At 38.0% G+C, this 27,567-nt stretch overlaps 1 pseudogene; it reads left to right on the plus strand.

Annotated features, from left to right (window-relative positions):
• LOC116912053 overlaps window positions 1-27,567 on the plus strand; it is a 62,392-nt pseudogene that overhangs the window by 7,017 nt on the left and 27,808 nt on the right.

Genomic DNA, 27,567 nt, shown 5'->3' on the forward strand with positions numbered 1-27,567 from the left:
CCTTCTGGTCTCTTCCAGTCGTTTTTGCCAAAGAACTGAGAATGAATTTTTGAGAGCCAAGGATATGGAAAGGAAGACAAAATAAAGCTGGGAGAATTTTGGCGGAACTCCATGCTTAACATACTGCCCCATTTCTTTAATATGTTTCAAGAGCCCCGTGTCATCAGTCAGTAGCTCTCCTTTTCAGTGATTTACAAGATATTTTTTTTTTAATTAAGCTTAACACACTGGAAGCAATCACTGCTGGATAGTCAGAATCTGTTGGGCTGATTTTCAGCTTTAGCTAAGGGAATGTAAGTCTGTAGTCACCATTGAAATTACCAACCTTAGCACATTCTATTTGTCCTCCATCTTCTAGATTACAAATATGCAATATGCCTCAAAGTGCAGCTATGGTATAAGATAACTGGCCTTGTGTGACTCATGCATTTTTTCCCCCAGTAAGCTCTTTCCTGTGTGGAAAGTTATAGGATTTCATATAAAATTTGGTGGTGACAAATGTATCTGAAGAACATCCAGAACAATCCCTCTCCTCTCCTTCAAATGCAGCTGAGCAAACATTTATTTCACTTGTCAAAAACATAATGTGCACATTATCTCTGTATTAGGAAATTCAATATGCTTGCATAAAATAATTCAGAAGTATTTAGATACCATTATCCAAAACTAAATGTTTTGGGGCTTCTGAAAACTTCAGTGAGGGATTGGTGTAAAACAGGAAAACAGCTCTGAGTACAAAGTGTGCACCCAGAACTGCTGTCAGATTTTTAGATATTAACACACATACAAATAGAACAAAGTTCACATACATGCTGAGGGCATACGGACAGGTGTTATCTTTTTTTTTGTAGATGAGAATGTTAAGGATGTTAGCTGAGGTATCAGCTTGCTCTATGAACAATTTATCTAAATTTATAGTCCTACTTTCAGTGGTGATAAGAGTCTAAAAGGCAGGAAAGTACTTAGTGACCAAGTGAAGAAAGAACAGGGTCAGTATAACACCATACTCTTTTCTCAGCGTGTGATTTCTATTTCACCCAAGTTCTCCACAAATATTGTTGTTATTTTCTTCTTCCAGTTCATTCCATTACCTGGGTTGCTAGTTGACAGTAGGCACAAAGGCACTCTCTGATCTAGCTTTAGCTGTAATGGCTGTGCTACTAAGGGGACTCTGACAAGTGTCTCTCTAGTGCTCTGGAGTGTCTACATTTCCTGTTCTGTTTACAAGCTCTTAATTTCTTAAACCTTCTCCAGCCTACTGGCTAGAGAGTGTTCATTGTTGTTCATCATAACAGACTAAACCACGCAGGTACCACTCAGATCCTAATTTTACCAAAGAATAAACAGAAGATCAGAAAACTCATGTGCCTTCCTCAAGTCAAGCAACTGGAGTCTGTGGTCGTGTGTCTAATTTCAGAGGCAGAGGGTCACCTGTCACTTGAAGAAATGACCCTCCTCAACCCAGACTCGGGGAAGCACCTGCAAGCTATGCCACTTTGGTCAAAATACTTAATTATGTGAGCATTTGTTTTCTCTCTCTCTCTTTGTTAAATGTGTCTAATGACCACTTTATTTTTATTAAAATATATGACAAATAATGAATATAAAACACTTTTAGTATAGTACTAGCACAATTATTATTGTTGGGTTAAGATGGATGGGCCGATTCCATGAGTACCCTGAATGTATAGGCTAACCTGAAATTAGGACCAGCTGCCTACAGGACTGTGGGCATATGGGGTGGGCTTAAAGCTGAAACTTTAGCTGAAGGATTGCTTGCGTCAGTAGTGAAGCGCTTGCTGGTGTTTACATCCATGAACACTTGGTAATTCATTGTGAAGAGGCAGCTTCATTGTGCACAGTGGAGAGTCAAGAGTGGAGGCTTCTTTTGCCCACCAGGGATCTTGTCAGACTGTATCTCCTTTTCTGTCTTGGAAAGAAAGATGTGACCACAATGGAATGCTTTATAACTGGACTTCCCCGGCTATTTTATCATTCTAGCTAAGACATTTGCATTTATTTCTACATCTCAGTCTGTTCTCTATGTTTTAATAATATGGTAATAGAATGTAACAAAATTTAGTTCCTTAAAATTGAATCTCCAGGCTGGGGTAGTTCTATTCCTTACCTTTGTTGACAAAAATAACAGAATTGCTACATTTCTTATACTTATACCTTCACACAACATTTGTAACTTTATGTGGGACTATATGTGGTGAATTATGATAATTTTATATCATAAGTACTTTATTAATATTTTGTTAATTTTTAGTATATTTCAACTAGACTGCATTTTAAGTTATTCCCTATCCAGAGATAATAGTTTTTAAAATGATGAGTTTTTTCTATTTTTGCTTTTGTCCTCTTGATGTAAATATATGTTATGGATTGTTCATTTCACATGGTGGATCTTTATCAGCACAATACAAATAGCTCTGCAAACTTGTAGCATTCTTCTGTGAAGATCTTGAAATAAAAATAATCAACAGTAAATACAGCTGCAGTTTTAAATATTTTATAATCCAATCAAATTGTTTGAGTAGTAATGCATTTAAATGTTGCTATGGAATCCCCTCCAGACATTTTAAAATGGTTACTCTCTTCCTCAGTTTGCTAGTTCTGAATTTCATAAGGGATGACAGTTTTTAATAATGGAGCATTTGACTTACAGAGCAGTGTTTCTTTTTGCATCTCAATATGATCTATAATTTTCTGGCTTGACTTTCAGAGGGACACAGCTACAAATTATCTTTTATTAATGAACATATATGCATCTGTTGTCACTACTGTAATTAAAATGATCTTAAATGAAAAGATTCATCTGAGTCATTTAGCATCTTTTTAGGTATTTAGAAGAAGTAATTTCACCTTAAGAGAAAATACATCAGGCTGAAATTCTGTGTGAAATAAAAATGCTTTTATAAATACCTCAAAGTAGATGCTATCCTTAATTAAATATAATGTGTTATTTGAGGCTAGGTCTAGGACTAGTTTTAGTTTAAATTATTTTGAAAATCAAATGGGTTAAAATGGAATTGTGAAAGGTTTCTACGACAAGGTTAATATTAACTGAAGGGCCACAATGTGCTGTGTTCTGGACTAAAACATGTCTCACAACTTATGCCACAGTTTTATAACACAATTTCCATTTTTGAAATAAAAATACAAGAAAAATAGAGGCCAAGAACCACAAATACCAAATCCTGAAATCTGGGTTTTCTGGCTTGAGCATCTTAAGCTTGTCAGGTACTAGCATGCACTTACTTAATTGTACAAACTCATCAAATGTAACTAATGGGCAAAGGATGCTCATCTAAATCAAATTTTCTTAACTGTTTGAAGCATGAATATTTTATAAAATGGATTTCTTATCTGAAAACATCACATTTATTCTTCTGTTGTGTTTGACTTAGAGTGAAAAAGTAATTTGACATCATCTCCTCTCCTTGTTGGTCTCCATGATTATTTGCTTGTATTTTAACATTTAATTCATTCAATTAATGGCTTAGAATATCCTCACAGATAAATACTGTTTGATACTGCTAAAATGTCCTTTCATCTTTGAATTAAAATACGTTGTAGACAACAGATGAAAAGGAAGAATAACAAGGATTTGTGTAACTGAGTCTTACTAAAAGCAAGATTAGAAAAAAAAATGGACTTCATAGTTTGATAGCTTGATGTGAGCAATCCAGTTTGGTATCTTAATTGTCATAGGATTCAAAAGGAAGGCATGATTTATGAAAATAACTTATCATAATAATCTAAGACCATTGAATAAATATACATCAAATGAACAAAAACACAGATGTGAATAGTAATGTGGAAGAACGCAAAAATGGTTGGAAATATTTGGGTTAGTAGGATGGGAATACTGAAAGCCATGGACAGGTTTACTAATCAAAAAATGGTTAGTTGCTTAAATAATATTCATGCCACTACTACACTGGCTGGACAAACCTTGTCAGGCAGGTAATTTGAAACAACATTCAACCTTTAGACAGAGTCTGCAAAATATATGTTTTTAATCACTTCAGTATTAAAAATTCATGTGTTTCAATGATCTACCTAAGGTTAATTAATTGGAAACAAATAGTAGGGCCAAGCTTGTGCATCAGGTCTTCTAACCCATTGGTTAAATTGTGTTAGCTTGTCAGTTGGTAATGTATCTGTTTGGATTGCTACATCAACAAATCACAATAGAATCACGCACTGGGTAGTTTAAAAAGCAAACATACTCTTTCCAGTTCTGGAGGCCAGAAAGTCCTAACTGTGGGCTGACAGACTTAGTGTGGGATGAGTGCTCACTTTTTGGGTCATAAACAGATGTTCTCTTGGGGGATTCTCACATGGAAGAAGAGTTAAGAGATCTATGAAGTCCCTTTTAGGTGAGTACCAATCACACTTATGAGAGCTGCAGTCTCGTGAGTATGTCCCAAAGGTCCCATCTCCTATCAGCATATTAGGGCTTAGGATTTCAGCATATAAATTTTGGGAGGACATAAGTGTTTAGCTCACAACACTCCCGAAAGGTAAGTGTGCTTCCCTCTTTATCTAAAGTAATTACAAGTTTGAATGCTTGATTTTTCTCTGACTTTTCCAGCACAAGTTATTTGACTACCGCAAAGTTATTCTTGTAACAAAACTCATTGCTCTTTGAGCAAATCACTAATATTTAATTAAGGCATGCGAACACTTAATATACAACTTAGTGCTGTACATGTGAGATTCCCACCTCGTAGGAGTTCCTTTCTGCTCCATGTTGAGTTTTTAGGCCACATTTTTCATCTCAGCATTACTTCTTTTATTCACTCTATTCTTAAATTTTGCTCCTGCTTAGTTGAAATTTTTTTTCCTTATGGAAATTATCCATGCCCAATCCCTTTGATGGACTATAATCCAAATCCCAGTTGACACATGAGACTTTTTAATGCGTGTGCTGTTTTCTTATACTAACAGGCTTCATTCCATGCCATCCAGTAAATGCATACCCCCAGATGTCCAACTTATTTAGATAATTTGCATGGTTTGTTTATTGTTGACCTAGGCCACATTTTGTAGAGTTTTCTATTCAGAAAAGGCCTCATCTAACTCTTTTGCTAATTCTTCTTGTATACTAATGAGATCTTAGAACTCTAATGAAAATATGATTTGGGAAACTACTTATTGTGCGTTTAAATCAATTACTACTAGACTCTAGTAAACAATGGCTGCATTTTCTTTCTTTTTGTATGTAAATCTATCTGTTATATAAAGCTTAAATAAACTCCTGTTTTTTTTTTAAGTTTTTCTTTATATTTAGCAAGTATATGGGGGAAAAGAATGTCACTTTCCATGAGCAGACAGTCTTACTCATGTAGTATGTTATTTGACTGGGTCCTAGCAGGAACAATAGCAAACATCTCCTGATTCTTTTTGGAATAATTAGATTTGCTGTGACTTAACTTTTTAATTTGAGTCTAGTTTGCCTATAGTTAAGTATTCATGGTTTTTCCAATCATGTCTGTAAACATATGTGATTATCAGTGTAAACTATCTACTTTCATTAATGCATGTATACCATATGAGTGTTCCTGTTGAGTTTCTCTGTGTTTTGACTATGTCACTTTTTCATTTCTCAGTTTGGGCTTTTTTCAGCAAATCACGGCAACTCTGTAGGATGAAAACAAACATGGAAACTACCTTGGTAGTTCCATGGCAGATTCTCTTGGAGTTGCTGAGAAATGTATGGTAGTGGATGGTGCCTATTCAGAGCTGGTCTTTGCAACTACTAGAATGCATCACCATCTGGACATCTAACCTACTTAGAAATCTACAGTCATAGACTGTAGAAATGCAGCTATTTTGAGAAGGTAGAAGTTATTGTATTTCCAAGCACGTGTTCCATTAAGCACTGGTCGCAAAATGCTATGAATAAGCAAAATGTGTAGAGCTATGTATTGTATTCTTTGGGCTGTCCTAGCAGACATCCTAGAAGTAATTTGCTTATTTTAATAATACATGTAGGTTGATGTCATTATGCAGGTGAAGGTAGGTACAGGATAGAATGAGGCCTGTCATGGGACAAGAAGGAAGGATGGGCAGGAGAAAAGTTTTAGAGACAGGAGGAGATTGAGTGAGAGGAGAGGAAGCATCCAAGAGAACATGGAGGCCGATGTTAAGATTTCTTTCTGTACATTTACATGTTGTTTTGACTATTCTTAAGGTATGGCTGTGCACAGGGTTTTGTGAACCATTATATCTTATCAATTGGGTCAGAGGTTATGTGTGGTATTGTTCTTTCATGTGGTGATTTAATTGAGTTCAAGAGAATGTGTGGTGATGGGCCACATTGGGCCCACCTTGAAATTGGTATGTGTATGCATGACATGGTAGCAACCTGCCTTGGGAACTAGATGGGTATAGAGATTACTGCCAGGCTCAGAGAGTAGCCATCAGCAGTTTGATATAGGATGAAGCTTAGTGGGTAAGACACTTTGTTCATTGAGATGAGAATATCCCACAGATGCTATGTGGACCAATGGTGCCAGCTCTAAGTGTGGGATAAAAGAAACCACTTTTTTAATTGTACTGCAACAAATACGTTCTGTTCTTTGAAAGTTCTATACATTTATACAGCATATATTGATAAAATCCATTCACTAGTATCTTCTTCACTGAAGAACAACCCCATCATTTCCCTAACTTCACGTCTTCTTTTCATTTCTTCTATTATCAGTAACCCTGAGTCAATTCGATGCTACACATGTGCATGTGAACTTCCAACGAGGCATGAGCAACATACTCATGGTCCCATTCCTCAAGGAGAGTCACGGCTCCTTCCTCAGACACCAGTGACTACCATAGCTCCTCTGATAGGGGTGGAGACTCATGAGTTTCTCAATGTTTATGCTCGAATTCTGACTGGCTTTATCTTGTGCAGTTAACCACAGTTATTATGTGTCGATGTATGAAACAGCCACGTCATATAAAGAAGTCACCATTTCACAGTCGCCACCTCTGTCTCCCCGTCTGTGATGTTCTCTGGGCCTTTGATGATGGGGGTTGATCGAGATGACACAGCCACAACTGAGCACTCAGTTATTTAAACTTAGCACTTTGACCAGCTATGAGTCTCTGCATTAACCGCTACCTACTTCATAAACGAGCTTCACTGGCTAAAATAAAGTGCAGCACACGTCTATGGGCACAAATTTAAATATATAAAAGGCAGTTTGACAGCCTGAGTATTGGCAAAATCAACTGCAATAAGTTACCACCCCAGAGCCTATGATCTTTCCAGTTTTGGGCTTTTGATTAGGTTTCCAGTGCCAGACCTGACATTCCCTCACATAGAGCAGGCCTCATATTCAATCAGGAGGAAACGACTACTCACATAACTGTCATACCTCCATGTCACCAGTGAGCACATCTTGCTAGCAGGTCAGTGTTGGAGCATCCGGTCTAGCACTATGTAAGACCACTGATGTCTTTTCCCCCTCAGAACCGTCTAGAGCATCTTCTGGCACTATGTAAGCTAATTATCAGGGAGAGGGTTTCCTAGTCATGTTGAGGTTGATTTCTCTGTGTCTGCTAGCAGTGAGACCTTGAGTTGTATAGTTTTAATCTCTGTAAAGTTTCTCAAGACTTTCAGCCTATATTAATGTACTTTACTATAGAACTTAACTTTTCTCTTTTTTATTTTCTTAAAGTATCTCTCATGACGTGTCTCTGGAGATAAAAAGTTTGGGAAACTCTGAGAGACAAGGACACAGAAAATATACTGTGTATAATTTTGTGTGTAATAAAAGAATCATAATTCAAATTAAGTTATTAATATTATAAAATATTAATAACTGTTGAGCCAAAGCTATGCCATTATACTTTTTCTCAGAGATATAGAACAGATATAGAAAAATTTAAAAAAAAAACCTTTTCCTCACTTTCTATGTTTGGAAAGTTAAAAATATTCAAAATGTATACCTACCCAAAGAACCTCCAGAGAGCCCAAGTCTGCATTAGCCTTTGATGAGTAATTATGACAAACACTGAGAACTCTTTCTGAGGCTCATTCCAAGTCCTCTCCCTTTTTCCTTCAGAAAACAATTAGGCACCTAGAGAAAGCTTAACTGCCAGCACCACAGCAGCCAGGTTGCTGGTGAGTGTTAGGATGGCAGTAAATGTTTCTCCCATTTTTTCCCCCTGTCCTGTAAGGTCAGGAACATAAAATACAGACTTAGAGAACTTATATGAAAATCGAAAGTCAAATAATAAACAGAGGTGCCAAAGAGCAGATGCAGATGTGATTGGTTATAGAAACCACAGTCTTTTCACGGTTATTGTCTGCCAGTCTATCCCAGACACACCGAGTCACACATTTCTCCAAGGATATGGAAAGACTGGGATGCCAAAGTGTCCACATCCTTCCTCTGTGTGTTTACCTGTATCCAAAATTAAGCATTGTGCTTTAGAATCATAACCGTGAAGAGAAATCCACTGGGGAGTCAAGATTCCAGTCTCTCTCCTAGAGTACACTGTACTCCCAGAAGCGACCTTCCTGTGTGTGAAAATTACCATGGAGAAGAGATTTATTTAGTTAATCCACAAAAACAGTGTCATAATTTTTTTTGTAGAAAGTAGAGCAATGTTAGAATCTAAGGTTGTTCTTGCTTGGTTGACAGGAAGTGTGTGTAAGCTTGTTCTCAGACTCCCTTCCAAGGTTTAGATTTTGTGGACTTAGTTTACTTATGATGCTAATTATAAATGATTTGTCATTTTACTCTGGAATAAAACCTTCCAGTTCTTTTATAAGTGAACTTTGGGGTGAAATGTTTTCCTTGTACTTCCTCATATACCTAAAATAACAGTACCAACAATGTTTTCTTTGCACAAAGCTTCTAGGAAAATTTGAACAAAGCCAGCAGCCAGCAAAGGACAAAGGCCCAGATGTAACTATTCAGTGGGTCACTAATTTAACATGTTCAGAAAGTGTGCAGTATCAGTTCTCACAGAAATCTGTAAGATAGATTTCTTCATTAAAAATCTATTAAGGGGTAGAAGGAATTTATTAAACAAATTATTAATATTTCAGGGCACTGCTAACTAGCAAATTAAAACAAAGATAAAATAGGAAAAGGAAAATATATTTCAAGATTAAAAATGAATTTTCACTTCACAGTGAATTTTACCGAAGGCTAATTATATCTCAAACATTTCAGTTTAGGAATTTAATTTCTTTCCCTTTTCTGAATCATGAGGTAACAAGTAGTCCATGTTGTTTTTTCTTTATTTTATCGAGTGCTACTCTGAGTCATGTTTTTTCATTATAAAAAAAATAAAGCAAGCACACATATATTACTTACATAAAGTACTTATATTGAATATATTTTCCACAGTACAAATCACCAGTAACTATAGCAAAAAAAAATGCACATATTTTTCTTTTCTTTGTAACGATGGCCTGAGCCCAGATGACCTTCAGTTTACTCTGGGTATTTCAGTTTGCAATTATAAGTGGGGGCTTTGTACTTTTAAATAACGATTCTGAAGGTGTTGTGCATGTGGTATATAAGTTGTGTTTGCTTTACGGGAAGTCAAAAAGATACAGTTTGTAAACTGCAAGTTATAGCTTCATCAAAAACAACTCTGAAAAACTATTCTTTATTCCTTTTATTTCAGTCAAATATTTGGTTCAATTAACTAAAATCCTATTAAATGCCATTTGGAATACACTCTGCAGAACTCATGACAGTACAATACTATAAAAGCTTTTAAGGGTTTTATTGAGAGGATGTCATTTGTCATTTGAATACAGACATTTTTGAAGGATTGCTTATATATTCTGAAATAATGAAACTCGTTTTGGTTTTAATGATCTAGCTATGCATGCATGTCTGCATCTATCAAATATTTCTCAATCATACTTTCTGCTAAAATACTGCAAGTTCCTTGAAGGAAAACTACACAAAAATGGGACTATCCTAAGGGAAAAAAATTGCCAGATCAAGCCAAGAGATTAGATGGTCAGAGCTACTGACTTTTGCATTTGGTCAGTTGCACAATTATAATATTTGACAGAACGTTATCTGTGGCAAGGGTTGTATGAATTCTAAGAAGCAGTGAGACCTGGGGAAAGCATCACCGATATGTAGACACTCAAGTACAGACAAGAGGATTCCATAATGGGATCACACGTGATGGAGAACCCCATTCTCAGGAGCCCTCTTGCTCCCGGATGCATCATGAGAGTTCTGATTTCAGACTTCTTCCGTTCCACTTCCACCAGTTCCTTGAAAATCCTTTGGGTGCTAATTTCCATGTTACCAATTCCTCGAAAGTTTCACAGGGCTTACATTGATAAAATTGCTTTCTGTGCTTTGATTATCACGGTCTGAATGGACTAGACTTCCCTTGGCCCTACCTCTGTGATACAGAAAGCATAGTTCAGAAAGAGTTGCAGATTTTACTCAGGAATTTGAGGCAGCACTAATGAAGGAGAACGAGGAAGACTTGCTGTAGAAACAGATGTTTGGCTTACAAAGGAGAAGAATGGGGGTTTGCTATGGTTGCTTCAGTGAGGAGCTTGTTCTAGGCTGGGATGCCTGGAGAGCATCTAAACCACAGACAGACAGGGGGATCTAGTACAGCCTCAGGGCCGCAGAACTGGCTAGCTAGGTTTGGAGGAAGCCTTGGAGTTAAGCCTTGACTGAACTGTGGAGTTTAGAAAGGTGAGCTCTTTACTTAAGTAGAGCGTCAATACTGATAACATCTCTTTGAAAATAACCTTGCAGGAGATACAGTGAATTTGTGTTTAGAGATAGAAAACAATTGTGGCCATCACAGAGATGTTCCTATGCAGGCGTGTGGCAAGTTTTCAGATACATTCGAGGAGAATGAAGCATTAAATCGGGGCAGACAAAATCTGAAGGTCCCTTCCAGTCCTGAGTTCAAATAGTAAGGTTGAACGGTAACATGTGTTTGTTTTACAACTACTTACTGTGACCTTGAGTGAGTGAGTTCCGCAAGTGTCCCATGGGTTTTGTAATCCTTAAAAAATGAATAATATTTTAACATGTTAATGGGAGATTTAAATAGAAAACACATGTGAAGACCTTACTGCAGTACATCTCACAGGAAAACTCCAACAAATGCTTGCTTCCACTGCTCAGTTTCTTGACATAGCAATGCTAAAGGGAAGGGAGAGGAAAGCAGTTTTGCAGAAATGTAGGGCCGAAGTGGAAGTCTTAGCGGTGGCAAACTCATTAATTGCAGGTAAATGTAGGGCAGCCGACCCAGAAAAATGAGCAGAACCTCGGAATGTTAGCGAGCCTGCAGGAGCAGCAGCTTCTTCAAATTAGAAGGGGAGGTTTCCTCATCCCCTAAAAAAGATTTTTCTGAATTTTCATTTCGGAATTGACATAAGTTTTTAAAACTTAAATTTATGGACCAAAATATGTTTTTCTGAACAGAATTATTTTTAAATTCTCTGCTTCTAATTAAGGAAAGGCAAAATTTGACTTTTTTCCAGTGAGGTAAAAATCTTCGATAAACCTGTGATCTTTCCAGCAGCTTTAGGCTGCTGAACTTGGTGCAACAGCATAGACTAGTGGTGGGAGTGAAGACTGTAACAGGGACGTATGGGCACCACTTTCTCGAGAATCCATCCTGGGTTTTAAGCTACACATGGCAGTAGCGGCAGACTACTAAATTAAACTTGCTTTAAGGTATGAATATTTTATTAACAATTAGTCTAATTCTTGCTTATTAATGATTAGAATATTTGAAAAGCACAGTGTCTTTTGAATGAGTGCCTTAACACCAATAACGGTCATGTGTTCAAATGCAAGAAGTTGTCTGCTTTCGTCTAACTGAAGAATGCAACTGACTTAAAGGGACCGTAGATTTCAGGATTTCCCAACACGGGGAATAAACGTGTGCTTCTCTCGCACCAAGTCTCTTTATCCATACGAGAGCAGCATATCAATCAACAGCCATGTACATACAACATACACACCATGGAAAGGAATGGAATTAACTGAAATCTACATTCTGAATTTATAAATTAATAATAAACATTGCTACATTTTATACAGTACCTACAAAATAAATTAATATTGTAGTACATGTCCAAAGAGCCATGTTAGAAGGTGAAGTTAATTAAACTCGTTTGAGGGAAAAAAAATCTCTACAGGATCCAGAGCTCAGGAGATTGCCAGGAAGAGATTGAATTCAATAAGCACTCAAGCAAATTCATATACGTAAGCAAATAAACGTCCAAAAACTTGTGACTGAAAACGACTGCGTTCTATTTCTTATGGTTTTCTCGTGGGCTAGAATTTGGAAAACATCCCAATTTGGAGGTTTGCTAGAGATGGAGGATGGGGTCCTGTAGGAAGCCAGCACTTCGCTCTCATGTGATCTTGTGGCCCCAGAAAGTGCTTTCTCCTTTGAGCCAGTTTAGGTTTACTTATGTCATAGTGTTCTCAGACTTCTTTTGTTTTAAAGATATTATTTTATTTTTAAAATTGTGTGTGTGTGTGTGTGTGTGTGTGTTCATGTGAGCAAAAGTGCCAGCAGAGGGCAGAGGAGGCCGGGATTTTGTCCTTTAGTGATGGAATTACAGACAGGTGATTCAGTCAGTCTGGTGCTGGAAACCAAATCGGAGTCCTCTGCAAGAACTGAGCCACATATCAAGCCCATAGTCTCAGACTTCTTAGAAGGCTGCAAGAATGAGTATTTCACTGAAAAAAAAAAAAACCCACATGACTTGATCAGTAGAGCACTTCTGCTACACCCTAGGGGTCAATGTCTACTCTCAAATTAGAGAAAAGATACAGATTTTGTCTCTTCATAGAAGTACAGCCAAAGACACTTGTAAGGAGGGAATTTTATGAGTAGAGGCATTTTTTTTTAGATGAGTTGTGGAAATTATAACTGCTAACGTGAGTTCAGTATTGGTTTCAAAGGTAAGGATTGTAAGTTTCTTATATTTCTTACTGCCTTTTAGAACATTAGAATGTTATATGTTACAGAAAGATGCTAAGTCCTTCCCAGCCTGATAAAAGGTTTTCTAAACTTATATTATTTAATATGTAAAACCCCTCTTTAGAACACATTTGAATACATGTTCAGCACCTTCCAATCAAACAACCACCTCAATAGTTCACTATTAAGACAAACATTTGATCGTTCAGACTTACTGGTTAGCAATAACAATAGCAGCAACGTCAAGGATCAAATTGAAACAAAGAAATGTTTACATACAAATTTTCAATGCAAACCAAGACAAAAGCTCCCCATATTTATAGTTTGTTTTCCTTTTAATGCGCGAACAAGTTCCCTTGAGATAGTACGGGTGACAAGTCTTAGGTGACCAGGAATTCATCTCATTGTGCTGTCTGAAGGGTCAACCAGAGGGACGGTTTTATCATGAATGCAAAGATGCTCTTGGTGCAAGATGCACGTAAAATACCCCTTGGTGCACTTGTGCAAAGTAAAACATCTTCATTTTAGACACGCAAGTACAAAGAGAAGGTAGAACATTTAGAACATTTTACCCAGCCTTCCTACTGGCTAAAAAGCAGGGTGTCTCCTGTCTATGTGTCTGTCGAGTCCTTCTGGGGCTTTACACGTGTTCCAGGAATAGCCTCCGATTTCTGAAGTTTGTAATTCACAAAGGGAAGTGTCCAGTCCTGTATGCATAGGGTGTTGATTGCCAATGAGAAGGGTACAGCAATGTGATTGTGAAGTGGGCTTCATCATATACCAAATAATAGACGTTCATTATTGAAAAAGCTAACTTCACATCTTATTTCTTAAAATAACTTCCTCACGCGAAACTTAAATGTTTGTATATACCTCTATCCAATTAGAGTTTGCGACGAGTTAACAAAGCAACGAGGAAGTACTTTCTCCCAGTCCCTTTCGTGATTGCTGGTGTGGGGGAATGAACCAGCATTCCAAAGATGTCTGAAGAGAAACAGGGATGACACATAAAACCAACAATTTCAAGTGCACACCGATGTATAATAAGGTACAGTGCTACCAGTGGAGCCGGAGGGTTCTTTGACGCTTTTATTTTCAGAATGCTTTTGTGTGTTGCAAATACCTCGTAGCATTGCAAGAAGTTATAACTCAGCAACTGACACCTGAAAATACCAATTCAGTTCATTCATCTCCTTCATGGGTTCTGAGCTGCTGCGTGCAGACCCGAGGAAAATGTTTTTCTCTCTTTCTACCATATATCTTGCTTTGTTTTAGCTACCTCAATAACTCTTTCCTTGTGTTCCACTGTGGAAGGCACAGGCATTAAATGAGTTCACAACAATCATTTTCCATCGGAGTCCTAAAAAAGTGTCTCAGTGTTTTCTTGGAGACATGTGGGGAATCTTATCATTTATGAAACGAAATTTAGGCAAACGATCCATGATGGTTTAGCTAAAAGGTCACACTCTGATTTGTTTTTGGGATCACAACATTTTGGGGTGAAAAGAAAGCTGAATATAGATAACTGGGTAAAATAAAGGTGTAATTGACGTTAACTCACTCTTGCTCATCTGTTTGTGTTGTTTTGACTCTGAATTCACATCGGAGGGTTGCACAGGGGCAACTTTCCCAGTTCTTGACCCTTCTATTTCTGAGTGAAACAAAGACACTACATACCGAAGACCCAACAAGCAATTCTACTCATTCTTCTTTTGGAATGTCAGGTCTGAAGAAAGAAGAATCAAGATGTATACAATAACAATGTTAAAAGTGAGCATTGTCTATAGTTACTTTTTATTATTATCTGAGACTTGGTTCTGTTTGAGTTGACTTGCATTCCAAAACATCACTTAATCCTTACCAAAGTATTGTTATGTCTATCAAGCACAGCTTTCATCACTGTAGCAGTTGAGCTCAAAAGAACCTTCACTCACTTCTACTGTCATAAGATGGGGGTGAGTATAAATATTGAATTTTAATTTCAAAATCTCATCCAGTGAACTGAAAAAATAGTTTGGAGTTTGTTTTAAATGATGGAATATAATTTAGCATTTTTATGTGATCAAAGAGAAACAACCACACATTGAAACTATGGCAATTCTAACATGCAGTTGATCAAATGTTTGTAAACTCAATAATTCTGGGAAACAAAAGGACAAATCTTACTATTTGAAGTAGTAATGAACATATATATATATATATATATATATATATATATATATATATATATATGTGTGTGTGTGTGTGTGTGTTCAAATAGTACATATATATGCATATATATGTGTGTGTAATGAGAATATATATAATATATATGTAAGTATAACAGAATAGTTTATCTTTGGTATTTCAAAGTTTCCTCTTTCTCATTAGTGTCTTCAATTCGGAATTTGCATTATGTGTATTTCCTAATATGACCACTTCTGTTTGCATCTCATACATGTCGAGATGTCTCATGTTACCCTTCGTTTTACTAACATCTTCCTATGAGTGCAGCCCCCCCCAGAAGTTGTTTTTCAATCAGTTTTATGTCAGCGAATCAGTGGAAGCTGATCGTCCTGCTGGTGGAACTTATCACAGAGTTGGTGCCTTTTCTTCTGCTTCTGTGCTGGACTTGGCCACTGCTGTTGCCAGTGACTTAATAAAAAGGCCATTTGCTTACACACAAGCTTCAGAAGAAGTACAACTGTGCAGGTGCTGCTGGTGTCACTCTCAAACTGTCCCCAATATGCAAAATAAGAACACAAAATGTGCACAAGCCATGCCTATCCTTTAAAAAGGAAAGACTCATTATCAACACCAGTGTTAAATTTATAACTTTTCCTGCCCTCCAGTGATAAATTTTTATCAGTATAGGATGAGTCAACAGAAAGGCAAGGTTTGGGGGTAATAGGAAAGTCTACTAGATTAGCTTAAATATTATTTTCTTATGTACATATCACACAAGCACACACATTCACACACACACACACACACAGAAAGAGAGAGAGAGAGAGAGAGAGAGAGAGAGAGAGAGAGAGAGAGAGAGAGAGAGAGAGAATAGAACAGACACATGTATAACTAAAAGCTTTTCCATGCTCAGTCTTCATTATAAATCAGCCAGCATTCTGGATTGAATGATTTTCAAAAAAGAAATGGATTAAGTATTATTGTATGTATGATGCGGGTACATAGATGCAGGTTTGTATGGTTGCCAGAGGACAACTTTGGGGGTTATTTTTCATATTCCACCTATATGCAGGTTCTCAGGACTATCCACTGAAACTTTGTCCAATGAGCCATCTTACTGGCTTTCAGGAGGTAGTAAAGATAGTATCCTAAAGATAGAATGTCCACACACTCCTACCTACCAGCGTTTCTTCTGAGTATACTGTGTGTGTGTACCACGTATGTCATATGTAACAGTGAAATTTACCAGAATTTGGGAGGTTATGCGTATTAAATGCATTTTTGACTTAAGATATTTTCCCCTTATGATGGTTTTACCAAGGCATAATAAGCACATCTGAAATGGACAATCATGTTTATCTTTAAAGCATCTTTAAAACAGAGTGAGTATTTTGTCAGGCAATGACTCCCTTTATTTATTTCTTTTGGTTTAAACTGCATAGCTTCAGATTGATCTTTACACATTTCTATATTTGCTTAAGTTCAATATTGCCTCCTAAGATAATTTCATGGGCGGTTTCATGGCTCTCCTTATGAGGTACCTCTGTCTGAGATAACGGCCATGTAATTTAAAAGGTTTTTATGTCATCATCAAGATGACCTGCTATAAACCAATTTCCAAAACTTCAATATACTTAGTGCATTAAGAATAAGAAAAGGTGGTTTGTACGTAAAGGGTCAGGATGAGTGGGAACTGAGCCAATGATAGGGTACGATGGCAATCGAGGCTGGGGCATAGGTAGGTGATATAATGAGGGGTACATTATATTTTATGGTAAGACCCTTGGCAGATTTGAAAAGATATAGCATGGATGGTATCCTACATACTTCCACATGATTTCCCAATTGTGTTGATATCAAACTTGGTATGGAAAAGACATTCATTTTCTTGTAGTTGATCCTTTGTTGTTCAGAAGATGAAGGTGAGGCACCATGTGTGGCGGAGTTTGGATCCTACAACCTCAGGGCTGGCACATGTTCACTTCCAAGGTCCAAGGCCGTTGGTTACTATGCCTTCCAGGTCTCACTCCCCAAATTGAGATGGTTTCAATGAAAATAATGGAGGGGGTGATGTCATCTTAATTCACATTTGCATTTCTATTTGTGAGTGTGCTTAGGGCTCTACTTCCAGCAAATTTAGCTAAGCCTGCAGCCTCAGGAGTGAGTTCTTCAATTCCAAGATCCAAGTAATTCCTGTGAATAGTCTCCCCGCTATGAGGAGTCCTTTGAGAACAAAAGTCTTATGGACACTGTTGTGGTGATGTGGTCTCTCTCCTTCTCTTTCACCCAGACTCCTTTGATGGGTCCTTGCTTCTAGTAGGTCTGGACATGTCACGTTCCTTGTTGACATGTTTCATGACCGTGTCGGTGAGACAGTAAAGGTGCAATGCATGCCATCAGATCCAGCCTTTGTGTCACTTCTGTATCGAAACTTAGGATTTTGCATCACAGATTCACAGTGCACACAGATCCTCCAGTCCATCAGCACTGAACATAACATGTGCACCACAATCTAGTGTCCTTCTCAAAACATTCTCTCCCATCCCCAGAAGGGGCGAGCTCAAAGGCTAGACTTAGAAATTCTATGCCATCTATTGTCTGCACTGTTTCTAGAAAAGGTCCAATACATATTTACAGAATTTAAATACTCATTATTTATGTCACAACACAAGCTGATCTACTGTGCTAAGTAGGGAAAAACAGGCAGAAAAGCCTCTGATTGATCTTACCTTTATGGAGATTCTAAGGGGAAAAATTCAAACACATAGAATCACAGTCTGTACTTTTGTCTGGGGTGTGAGTTGGATAGAGGATAGGTACAAAGATGTGATTATGTAGGATGAACAAGTCCAGAGATCCCCTGGTAAAGAAAGGGCTGCAGTTAATAATATTGTATAATAATATTAATACAATAGTACAGTATTGGTAACTAAAATATTGTGGAGTAGCTTGTAAATACTTGGCCACATGGAAAAAGATATGGGATGTGGTTATCATCTCCATTTGAGGTGACAGGATGGTGCTTTGCTTTACTTTATATTTCTGTATGTATGTATGTGTGCATGCATGTATGTATGTATATACCTATCTACCTATCATCAATCATTATCATCATCATCATCATTATCACCACTACCATTATCATCAATCTATCTATAGCATAATATCATGTTATAAGCCTTAAATTCATATAACACTTCCCTCATATACTCTTTAGGGTAAGGAATAAACCATGGAACATCTTATATAATACAGCAGTGGCTAGTGTTGAATGCAGTTATATTTTGGATATTTGCTTTGATAAATTATTTCTATAAAGTTCATATCTCATATTTGCTCAGAGTCTGATAAGTGGCTCAGAGATTCACTTGCTAAGTCACTATCCAGTGCTGGTTCGTGTAGGGATGTGGTATCTTACGGGGAAAGACAACATTTGTCCGGTCGGCTTCCTAGTAGGACTGACGGAAAGGGCAGCAATGTGGCACTTGTTAATTTTTTAAAAAATGGAAGGAAGGGGGGCTTTTAATTGTACAGGAAATTTAATTAGATTTAGGCTAATTAAATTCATTTTTTATATTAACATGTTCACAAATATTATTGCATCTCGTTAGATTTCATTCTTCTAGCCTTACTGAACAATATTCAGTAGTAGTTTCTGATTACAATAAGTTCATTATGAAGATAAGGTGGAATTAGTGCAGAAGCTCAGCTGGTTGAAGAGGTCTGTACTTTAATTACTGCAGAGGGTGTGCATATTAATTACAACACAAGTGATATTTACTGTACCTCAGGAACATATGACAGGGTAAAGATACTGACGGCACCAGCTAATAAACTCAGTATGATAATGAGGAGGAAAGACCATAAAAATAGAAGGAAATAAAATTATTCATAAAGTATATTGATCCCAAAGTAAAGACATTAAGCTCTGATGAAGGGCAGCAAAAGGGAAGCTCTTCACTTTATCAAACAAATAACCAAAGTAGAGAAATGTTAGCAGGGAGACAGATTGTCATTATCCTGGTCACGTGCTCACACTCCCGAGAGTACACGGGAGCCATAAAATGGGAGATTTTTAATAAATCAGCATAAAGCCATACTGTCACCTGCAGGAGCTGAGGTGGCAATGGCTAGAGAAGCTCCTGCTCCCTGAAGTCAGAGAAATGGGAAGGAAACCACACAAGGAAAATTTGGTATAGAGGGACCTTTATTCCTGGGGAAGCATGACTTCATGAAGGATGTAGGGATTCTTTCTCTTGGCAGCTACCCCAAGGCCATCATCACATCCCCTCTGAGCTTGGAAGTGCTAGGATTTTGACATTGTAAGAGGAACAAGTGGGCTTCAGTTGTATATATTTTCTCATGAAATGTTTAAGGGGGCCACGAATGATCAAAAACCCGGAAGGAAAGTTTCGAGTTCTTCTGTAGTCTTTGAATTTGAAGGTTGGGTTTTATTGTATTGTGTGTCCTATGGGCCTTTGAAAAATGATCATTTTTTTCACAGTTAGCCAGCCGATTAACATTAACAAACAAGTACAATCTAAGACACCAACAGCCAAAATGTCAAATTTTATTTCCTACCAAATAATTGATATATAGTAATGTTTTTGAAAGGACTTGTCGTTTGGGGATTAGTCAGAAATCTGCCGCAAGCTGTGACAATGGCTGATTTCAAACGTAAGAAAGCATACTCTTTGCTTGCTTGGATACATAAGAGAAATGAGGTTGGTGATCTGGAATTCCACTAGGGACTTCTGTGGTCAAGGGTACTTTTTCCTCTTATCGACATTGGTCTTTGGCTCACTGAGCTCACATAGCATCGTGCCTCTCATCTGCTTTTAGCTCTTTCTCCTTCCTCATACGCACTGCTTCACTGGTCTACAGCTGAACGTTCACCGCCAGTGTTCATCCTCCGCCTACGTAACTTGGCTCTGAAGTCTCTATCTATGAGAAAAGCCTTCTCCTGCCCATGCTTTCACTTTAGTGGCTAAGTTTTAAACTGCTCCTTCCATATACAGCAGAGAGGAACTGAGTTTACTGAGAAAATGATTTAGGTGGTGTCAGTTAATGTGTATGAAAGGAAGAAAGTCTTTATCTGCACTCGTTTATATTTTTCCATGTGTAGATAATGGATAATGTTTGATTCAACATCAGACATTGGTTTTGATGTTTATACGTATTAGCAGAAAACAAAGACTTTAGACATTAAAATCTAAATGGAATAAAATGGTTCATATGTTATATGAAGATTAAGTTTAAGAGTTTCTAACACGAGGTTTATGCAGTGATTATCTTAAGTTTGACATAGGCATATGGATAATCTAATTTCAGAAGAATTTAAACATGAAGATTTAAGTCAAACAAGTGAACTTCAACGTATGTATATTACAGCACCTGTGAAATCCTTGTTTCAAGTACATGGAAAACGTCATTGATTTTCATTGCAAGGAGCAAAATCTATGACAAGTCCTCAACGTGCTTGAACCTCCGTGCAGTTCAATCCTCTAAGAACTTCAAATTCTAAGTCATTTCACAGATTAAAATTTTAGAAGGTCATGCTTCAGTTATAACAAATTTATATTTGTATATGCTGGTAATTAGAAAAAAGTATTTTGTAAAAATCCAAGGAGGTAAGATTGAATAGATAATTAAAAGTTGCAACATTCTAATCAATAAATGAGATGAATATGATTGTTCTTGCCCATTCTGCTTCTTAGACCATGTAAATCTTCATCAATTCCTTTCTCTTGTTTTTTCTCCAAGACTGAGTTTTAGATGCATCGCCACAAAGTAAGAATCAGAATCACCTTCCTACAGTCTCAGGTTATGCTGATCCACAGTGTATTAAAATAATAATTCATTGAGGAACCTTACAGATAAAATAGTAGTATCGGCAGTCAAGAACAGAAATGGCCGCCAATGAAGGAGAATTTGGAAATCTCACAAAGAGGTCAAGCTGACCGGCATCACCAGAAGCTCCATGCAGGAGAGTTAGCACTCTGCCTGTCACGTGATTCATTAGTAGCAGCTATCAAAGCAAAAATGTCTGATTTTATTTGGAAGGGATCATTTCTTTCGTTACCTTCCCGCCCCCCTCCCGGGCAAAATCTATACCCTCTGTTCTCTCATTCCTGTTACAATTAGTCATTACGGGCTGTTGCTAAGGCTTCATTGGCAGTTTAGAACCACAGTCTGTTGCCTGTGATGGATCCATTCTTTCAGTCCACAGACTCATTCGTGAATCCATCCCAAATGAACGCACACACAAACATACATGTGCACACACATGCATGTACAAACACACATGCACACACACACATGCACATATGTATGCATGTACACACACACACACACACACACACACACACCACACTCACACACAAGTCCATGTTCCTTTGTACTGGCTAAAGTGACAACATTCTCTTAAGGGAATACACTTAAGGGGGCTTAGCAAAGCTTCTTGTATGTGAAGCCTGTGAAATATGTCCACCCTCCTAGAATGGGTTCTGACTGTATCCCCGTGGACTGTGGGACCTGAGGAATGTTTGTTTAATGTCATTGCTTTCACAGGAGACAATTTAGATTCATATATTTGAGTTAGAAAAGAGTGGTTGCTGCTGAGCTCACGGAAGAGCATTTGTAGAAGCCCCGTTGTTTATACCCACACACACATAGCTGTGTACATAGCACCGAGCCTAAGTAATCCCACTAAGACTCACACTGCTCGGGTGTTTCAGCAAAAGAAATTATAGCTTTGCTGCAATCAAGTTAACAGTCAGAGGAAAATATGTGCTTCATAGCCCTTCAAATTTTATGCATATATATATATATATATATATATATATATATATGGTATATATTTTGAAGTGATACGTATGCTGAAATTTCTCCTCACTTAAAACCATGTTGTATAATTGATTGGAAGTTACTCTCCTCACAGCCTATTTTTGCAGCAAAACAGAGACTATTTGAGATGCTCGTGACTCTTTTTTTTTCATTTTTCTTAAATGCTTTAGTGCAAGCAAAGGAAAAGCTAGCTATTAGAGAGAAGCTATTATTCATTGTTGTTTTGTCCCAAACAATACTGAATTAAATGACACTGTGGTATGGCAACAAAATATGTTTTAAAAAAATAACCCAAAGCACAAAACATTTAACTCTGGGTATCTCTGTAGCTGGACTCTGAGGACCTTGGTGACTATCAGTCTCCTCCCCTGACTCCACACATACACATGGACACAAATGAACGACACATTAAAGACATATGTGCCTTGACTCTATTATCTTAGAAATCAGAGGAACAGCTTGCTTCTTAACACTTACAAACTGGTTCCCTTGATAATAAAACCTGGGGCCACACACATTGACAAATTTAGAAAATGCATTGGCCTTTGAGGAAATACTACTGAAGCAAGAGGTGAGTGTTTTATTGTTTGCTGAATGTCTGTGGAACCCATCCTGGTCAGCAGGTATCAGCCCCAAATTCTGGAGTTGCCCCAGATTTGGGGTGTGTTTCCCTGTGAGATTTTAAAGGGGGTCTCTTGTATGAACTGTAGAAAGTCACCAACTTCACCTATCCTCAGAAGGAGGCAAGGTAGTCGTCCAGAAGAAATTACTCCAGTGACAAACACCTTTGTTTTCAAGCACAGGGGTAGTGATTGTGGTCATTATGGAATTTTACAAACAAATTCCTGAGAGCTGAAGAGGAATCTAAACAATATACAAATATACAAAAGCCACAGGGGGCGTAAATAGCACAGGCAGGATGAAGTTGCAAAAGCTTGTGTTTGCATTCTACTTCATCTTTTCACAAAATGAAAAGGAGAGAAAAAAATGTCTTTATAAGTCTTATGGAAATGCAAGATGAACTATCAGCCTGAGTAATCAGGAAGGACAGAAGTGGGCAGCTCTTTAGTGTTTTGGCAGTGTCATAGAGCAGAAGTGGACAGCTCTGTGGTGTTTGGGCATTGCCATAGGACAGAAGTGGGCAGCTCTGTGGTGTTTGGGCATTGCCATAGGACAGAAGTGGGCAGCTCTGTGGTGTTTGGGCATTCCCATTTGTTTTCCTAATCATTCAGAATCATCCTCCAATGTTACAAGCATTTTACAATGATTTTTAATACTATTATAATTCTCAGACTTACGATTAAGAAAGCCACTTAAATGAGCACACTGTTCACAAGATTAACATTGATTTTTTTTACATGATTGCATTATGCATGGACTCTGAAGACTTTATCAAATTATTTAGACTTTACTAGATTTGAATAAATGGTAGGGAATACTCAAACACTAATTCAAACATGTTCCTTTGTTCTTTTAAATTACTATATATGGGTTAGGTTCTCTCACATTGGAAGCCCTATAAAAAAGTTTTTTCACCCACAATCCCAGGGTATTTTAGCCATCATTAAAAGACACTTGAAATATATTGTCATTATGTGTGAAGTGACAAAATACATTTGATGATTAATATTTATTCCATCAAGACTGCGTACAGTAATATGACTTCTAATTTGAACCCACACGAGCTTCCCTTGCCAGCAATCCTGCCTCTCAGCGCCTTTTCATTTGCTGCCCCACATCTTGTAAACAGACCCAGTCAGATACATGTTTTTCTTTTTCTTCCCTATAACTGCTGAAACAGAAAAGTGAGTTTTTGGACTCACGTTCCTGGTGAACCATACGGAAACATGGAAAATGTGTAAGTGTGTGAGGGGACGTGGAGAGTCAGGAACTTCAGAGCCATGATTGGAAGGCTCCTTGCTGTGGTGGGAGCTGTGCTGGGGATAGTTTGTCATGCAAGTCCTGCAGAAACTCTATCTGTAAACAGCAACCTGTTTCCACATAGAGAGTTAGTGGAAATGGCAGTCAGATGTCAGGAAGACCTCTCTCAAAGTTAAATACGGGTCCCATCTTTGCTGCATTACTAACTATCCTCATTCTTTTATTTCTATCCCCCGTACTAAGAGTGTCCTTTGTGGCATTTAGCTGTGATGAGATGGGCGCGTGAGCAGCCTCTTCCAGAATTGACGCCAGCTGGTTTGGGAAGACTGGCAAACCCTCCACTCTCCCTCTATGTACCAAGTTAGAGATTGACTTTATTATCTGCTAGAGCGCCATGCCATGCCCAGCTCAGTCTCCAAAGGCCTGGGATGCAGTCATGGAACACAGCCCCATTCACCATGGCACTCGCTTGGATTTAGTCATAAGTTCAGGAATTGCTTTTTAACAACAACTACAAAAAGAGTGAGGGTCATCCACTTCTAATGCTGGAAACCTTGTGCTAATCTGCTCCATGCATTCAAATGAAAATATGACTTCTTGGCAGAGAATAGCATTATAATGTAAAATCCCATATGCTGTTATACAGTATGTTGCAATCTGTTTTACGGCTGCCTCTATTCTAACGAGTGAATACTGCCAATAAAGCAATTGAAGATAACACTAATTGCTTATTTCTGTGATCCATAATTTTTATGGCTGCCTTATAGCTCTTTAGTCAAATAGATGCTTTTTGGCCTTTAAGATCTAGAACTCATGCACTGTAGCAGTGAAACTGGAAATGCACACGCTGGCCTGAGATGCTTTTCTGTGCTTGATGAATAGAAGGAAGCAGAAAAATAGGTGAAAAATGAAAAAGAAATATACCAGTGTCAAGTCAGCTTTAGAAGACAAACATTAGATTTGAACAATATTTGGGTAATTTTAAACACATACATAAATATATGTCTGTGTATGAAACTAAAGCTGTCAGCTCCCCTTGGCTTTCCCAAATTTGGAGAACAAACGATGAGAGCAATGGTGACCATGGAAATCATGGAGTTTGATTACAGGCATTCAGAACTGAGGACTGAGCTGTCTCCTCGACTCTACCCAGGGGACCCTGGGACTAGCCCACAGTGAGCCAATGAATCTGAGAATCAGATCCTCTTCAAAATACTCTACAGACTAGATGGGCACAAAGAGCTCTGACTACTGTAAAAGGTTGTGTACACGCTCACCACAATGCTAGATCCTTATTTGAGAACATTTGGCATGCCTTTTCATGGGATAACATTGAAACGTCAAATTACATATCAGTTACCTTCAAACGTATCCCATCCCTTGCTAGTTGTTGTGTAGCCTGTGGACTAGCTGCAAGGTATCCTGGGAGCTTGTTGCAGGCTCAGGATTTAGGCTCTTTCCTAGGCTCACTGATCAGAATCTTTGTTTATCAAACCTCTTGGTGATTAGTGTGCTCATGAAAGACTGAGAATTCTCACTTAACGCAAGGAAGTTGGAACTCGGCAAAGGCGCATGGATCACAGGAGGCCACAGTGAACCAGAACAAAGGCTGAGTACTTATACCACGAGACTAATCCATGCTCTCCACACCACGCAACACGGAGGACTTCACTAACAGGTGACAGATTTTAGATACACAGCCTCAAAACGTGGAACATATATTTGAAGTTTAAAATAACGTAACTCAAGAAAGTCCTGTTTCTTTTTTGTCAGGGGGTGAAAATAAAATGCAGAGCAAATAGCCAGTAGGTTATAGCACAGAACTTAAGCTGTATTCAGAAAGTGTTGAAAACGCCCACGATTTCTATTCATGAGGTTCAGAAACTGTATTCTTAAATGGAGGAATTAAGACACTTTGAAATTCAGGGTTTGTGTGCAGAGACCACAGGAATCTAGTATTTATTTTGTTTTGCTTATATCCAGCTTTCTGGATACTATGATTGCTTTTGTAAGAAAAAGGGGCATTATCTCTGTGTTTTTCTCATGTTCAAACAGGAATACGAAAAGCACTGAATCCAAAGAAGAGAGGCCAAAAGGTAAATTAAAATGCTTACAAGTCCCCTACGAAGTATAGACACAAGACACAGTTTCGAGAGACACGACTAAATTGGTTTCATCATTAAACTCACACACCAATGCATATCGTATGCTTGCTATTGGGTAGACTAGTATTATTTATTACATTTATTAATAAGTGAACATGAGCCATGGGTGCATTATTTTACTTAAGCTTAATGAAAATCCTGTGGGTTGCTCTTATTTTCCTCATTTTATTTATAAGGTCACTTGATTTGTCTTAAAAACAAACAAACAAACAACAAACAGAAAAACTCACCTGTGACACAAAGTCAGTAAAGTAAAAACATAGGGGATAAACTGAGTCATCAGGGCTTGAAAGGAGTCTTCTAAATTAATGTTGTGACCTGGAATGAGATGTTCGATTCAACACCTGAAGATCGGATTTCCCTAGATTTCTGTTCTGGACTGAATTTCTACTGACTTTCCGCAGTGTGGTGGATACGCTTTCTTCTGTATCAAACACACTGAGCTCGTGAGGACACAGAAAACCCTTTGGAGAGCTGCAGTCTGTTGGAGGTTGTAACCAAGTGTAGGTGACACTGCCCTTAGGGATTCTCAGTCAAGATTCTGTTGCTGAGACGGCCAACAAAAAGCTGATTTAAAATGCCCGCACATTGAGGACATTCTTACTGAGGTCAGCTGCACTGGCCTTCCATAAAACTGGCATTGCCAGGCAGGTGGTGAGCTAGAGCACCCCAAAAGGGTTCTAGGTTATACACATGAGCATTGCTATGCGTAGAGGGGCAGAGTTGATGAGAAATGCTTAAATTAAAAGGATAACAGAACAAGAACCCATGGTAGAAACTGCCTAGATAGCCTAAAATTTAGACCCTCAGCAAAAGGGAAACTGACAAATACTCCAAAAAAAAATGATGAATCATCTACAAAAAGAGAAGTCACAATGTTTACCCCATTGTACGCAGTACACCTCCTCCTTGCAATAGAAGCACACAGGCTTTGTCTTGGCAAAAGTTAAATGTCAGTCCATGCTCAGAACTAATCATGAAATCATGAGTGATCACAGCTCTAGGTAAAACCTACAGCATCCAAGTGGCTACTTAATATAAGAGACAAGTTTTGATTACGCAACAACACTTTGTGATACCTTACAGAGCAGAAGTGCCCAGTGCCCTCTAGCACTCACTTATTATGCTAGATGATTGAGGTGACTGGACTCTATGCTATGCAGAACTTCAACTTTGACTATACAATTTCCTTTTTAAGTCTGGTTAAAGTACCAATTTCACCACCTCCAGTTCCCATATGCTGTCCCTTGGAGACAGTGCAGTGTTTATGATACTTGTCTATATTACTGGGATTTTTTTTTCTTTTGAGAAAAGAAAAGGGTATATTGTTTCCTGGATTAAAAGAAAGAAAGAAAAGCAGAAAAAAAATGAGAGAGAGGGAGGGAGGAGGGAGAGGAGAGAGAGAGAGAGAGAGAGAGAGAGAGAGAGAGAGAGAGAGAGCATATTGACGTTCTCTACAGAACTCTCTTCTTAGGAGAAACTTGACATGAGGTACCACCTATCAAGCCTACACAAACAGAATCACCCTGCTCTTTATTGGAATATG

The sequence above is a fragment of the Rattus rattus genome, chromosome 11, assembly GCF_011064425.1.
Source record: "Rattus rattus isolate New Zealand chromosome 11, Rrattus_CSIRO_v1, whole genome shotgun sequence".
In the NCBI taxonomy this organism is placed as follows: Eukaryota; Metazoa; Chordata; class Mammalia; order Rodentia; family Muridae; genus Rattus; species Rattus rattus.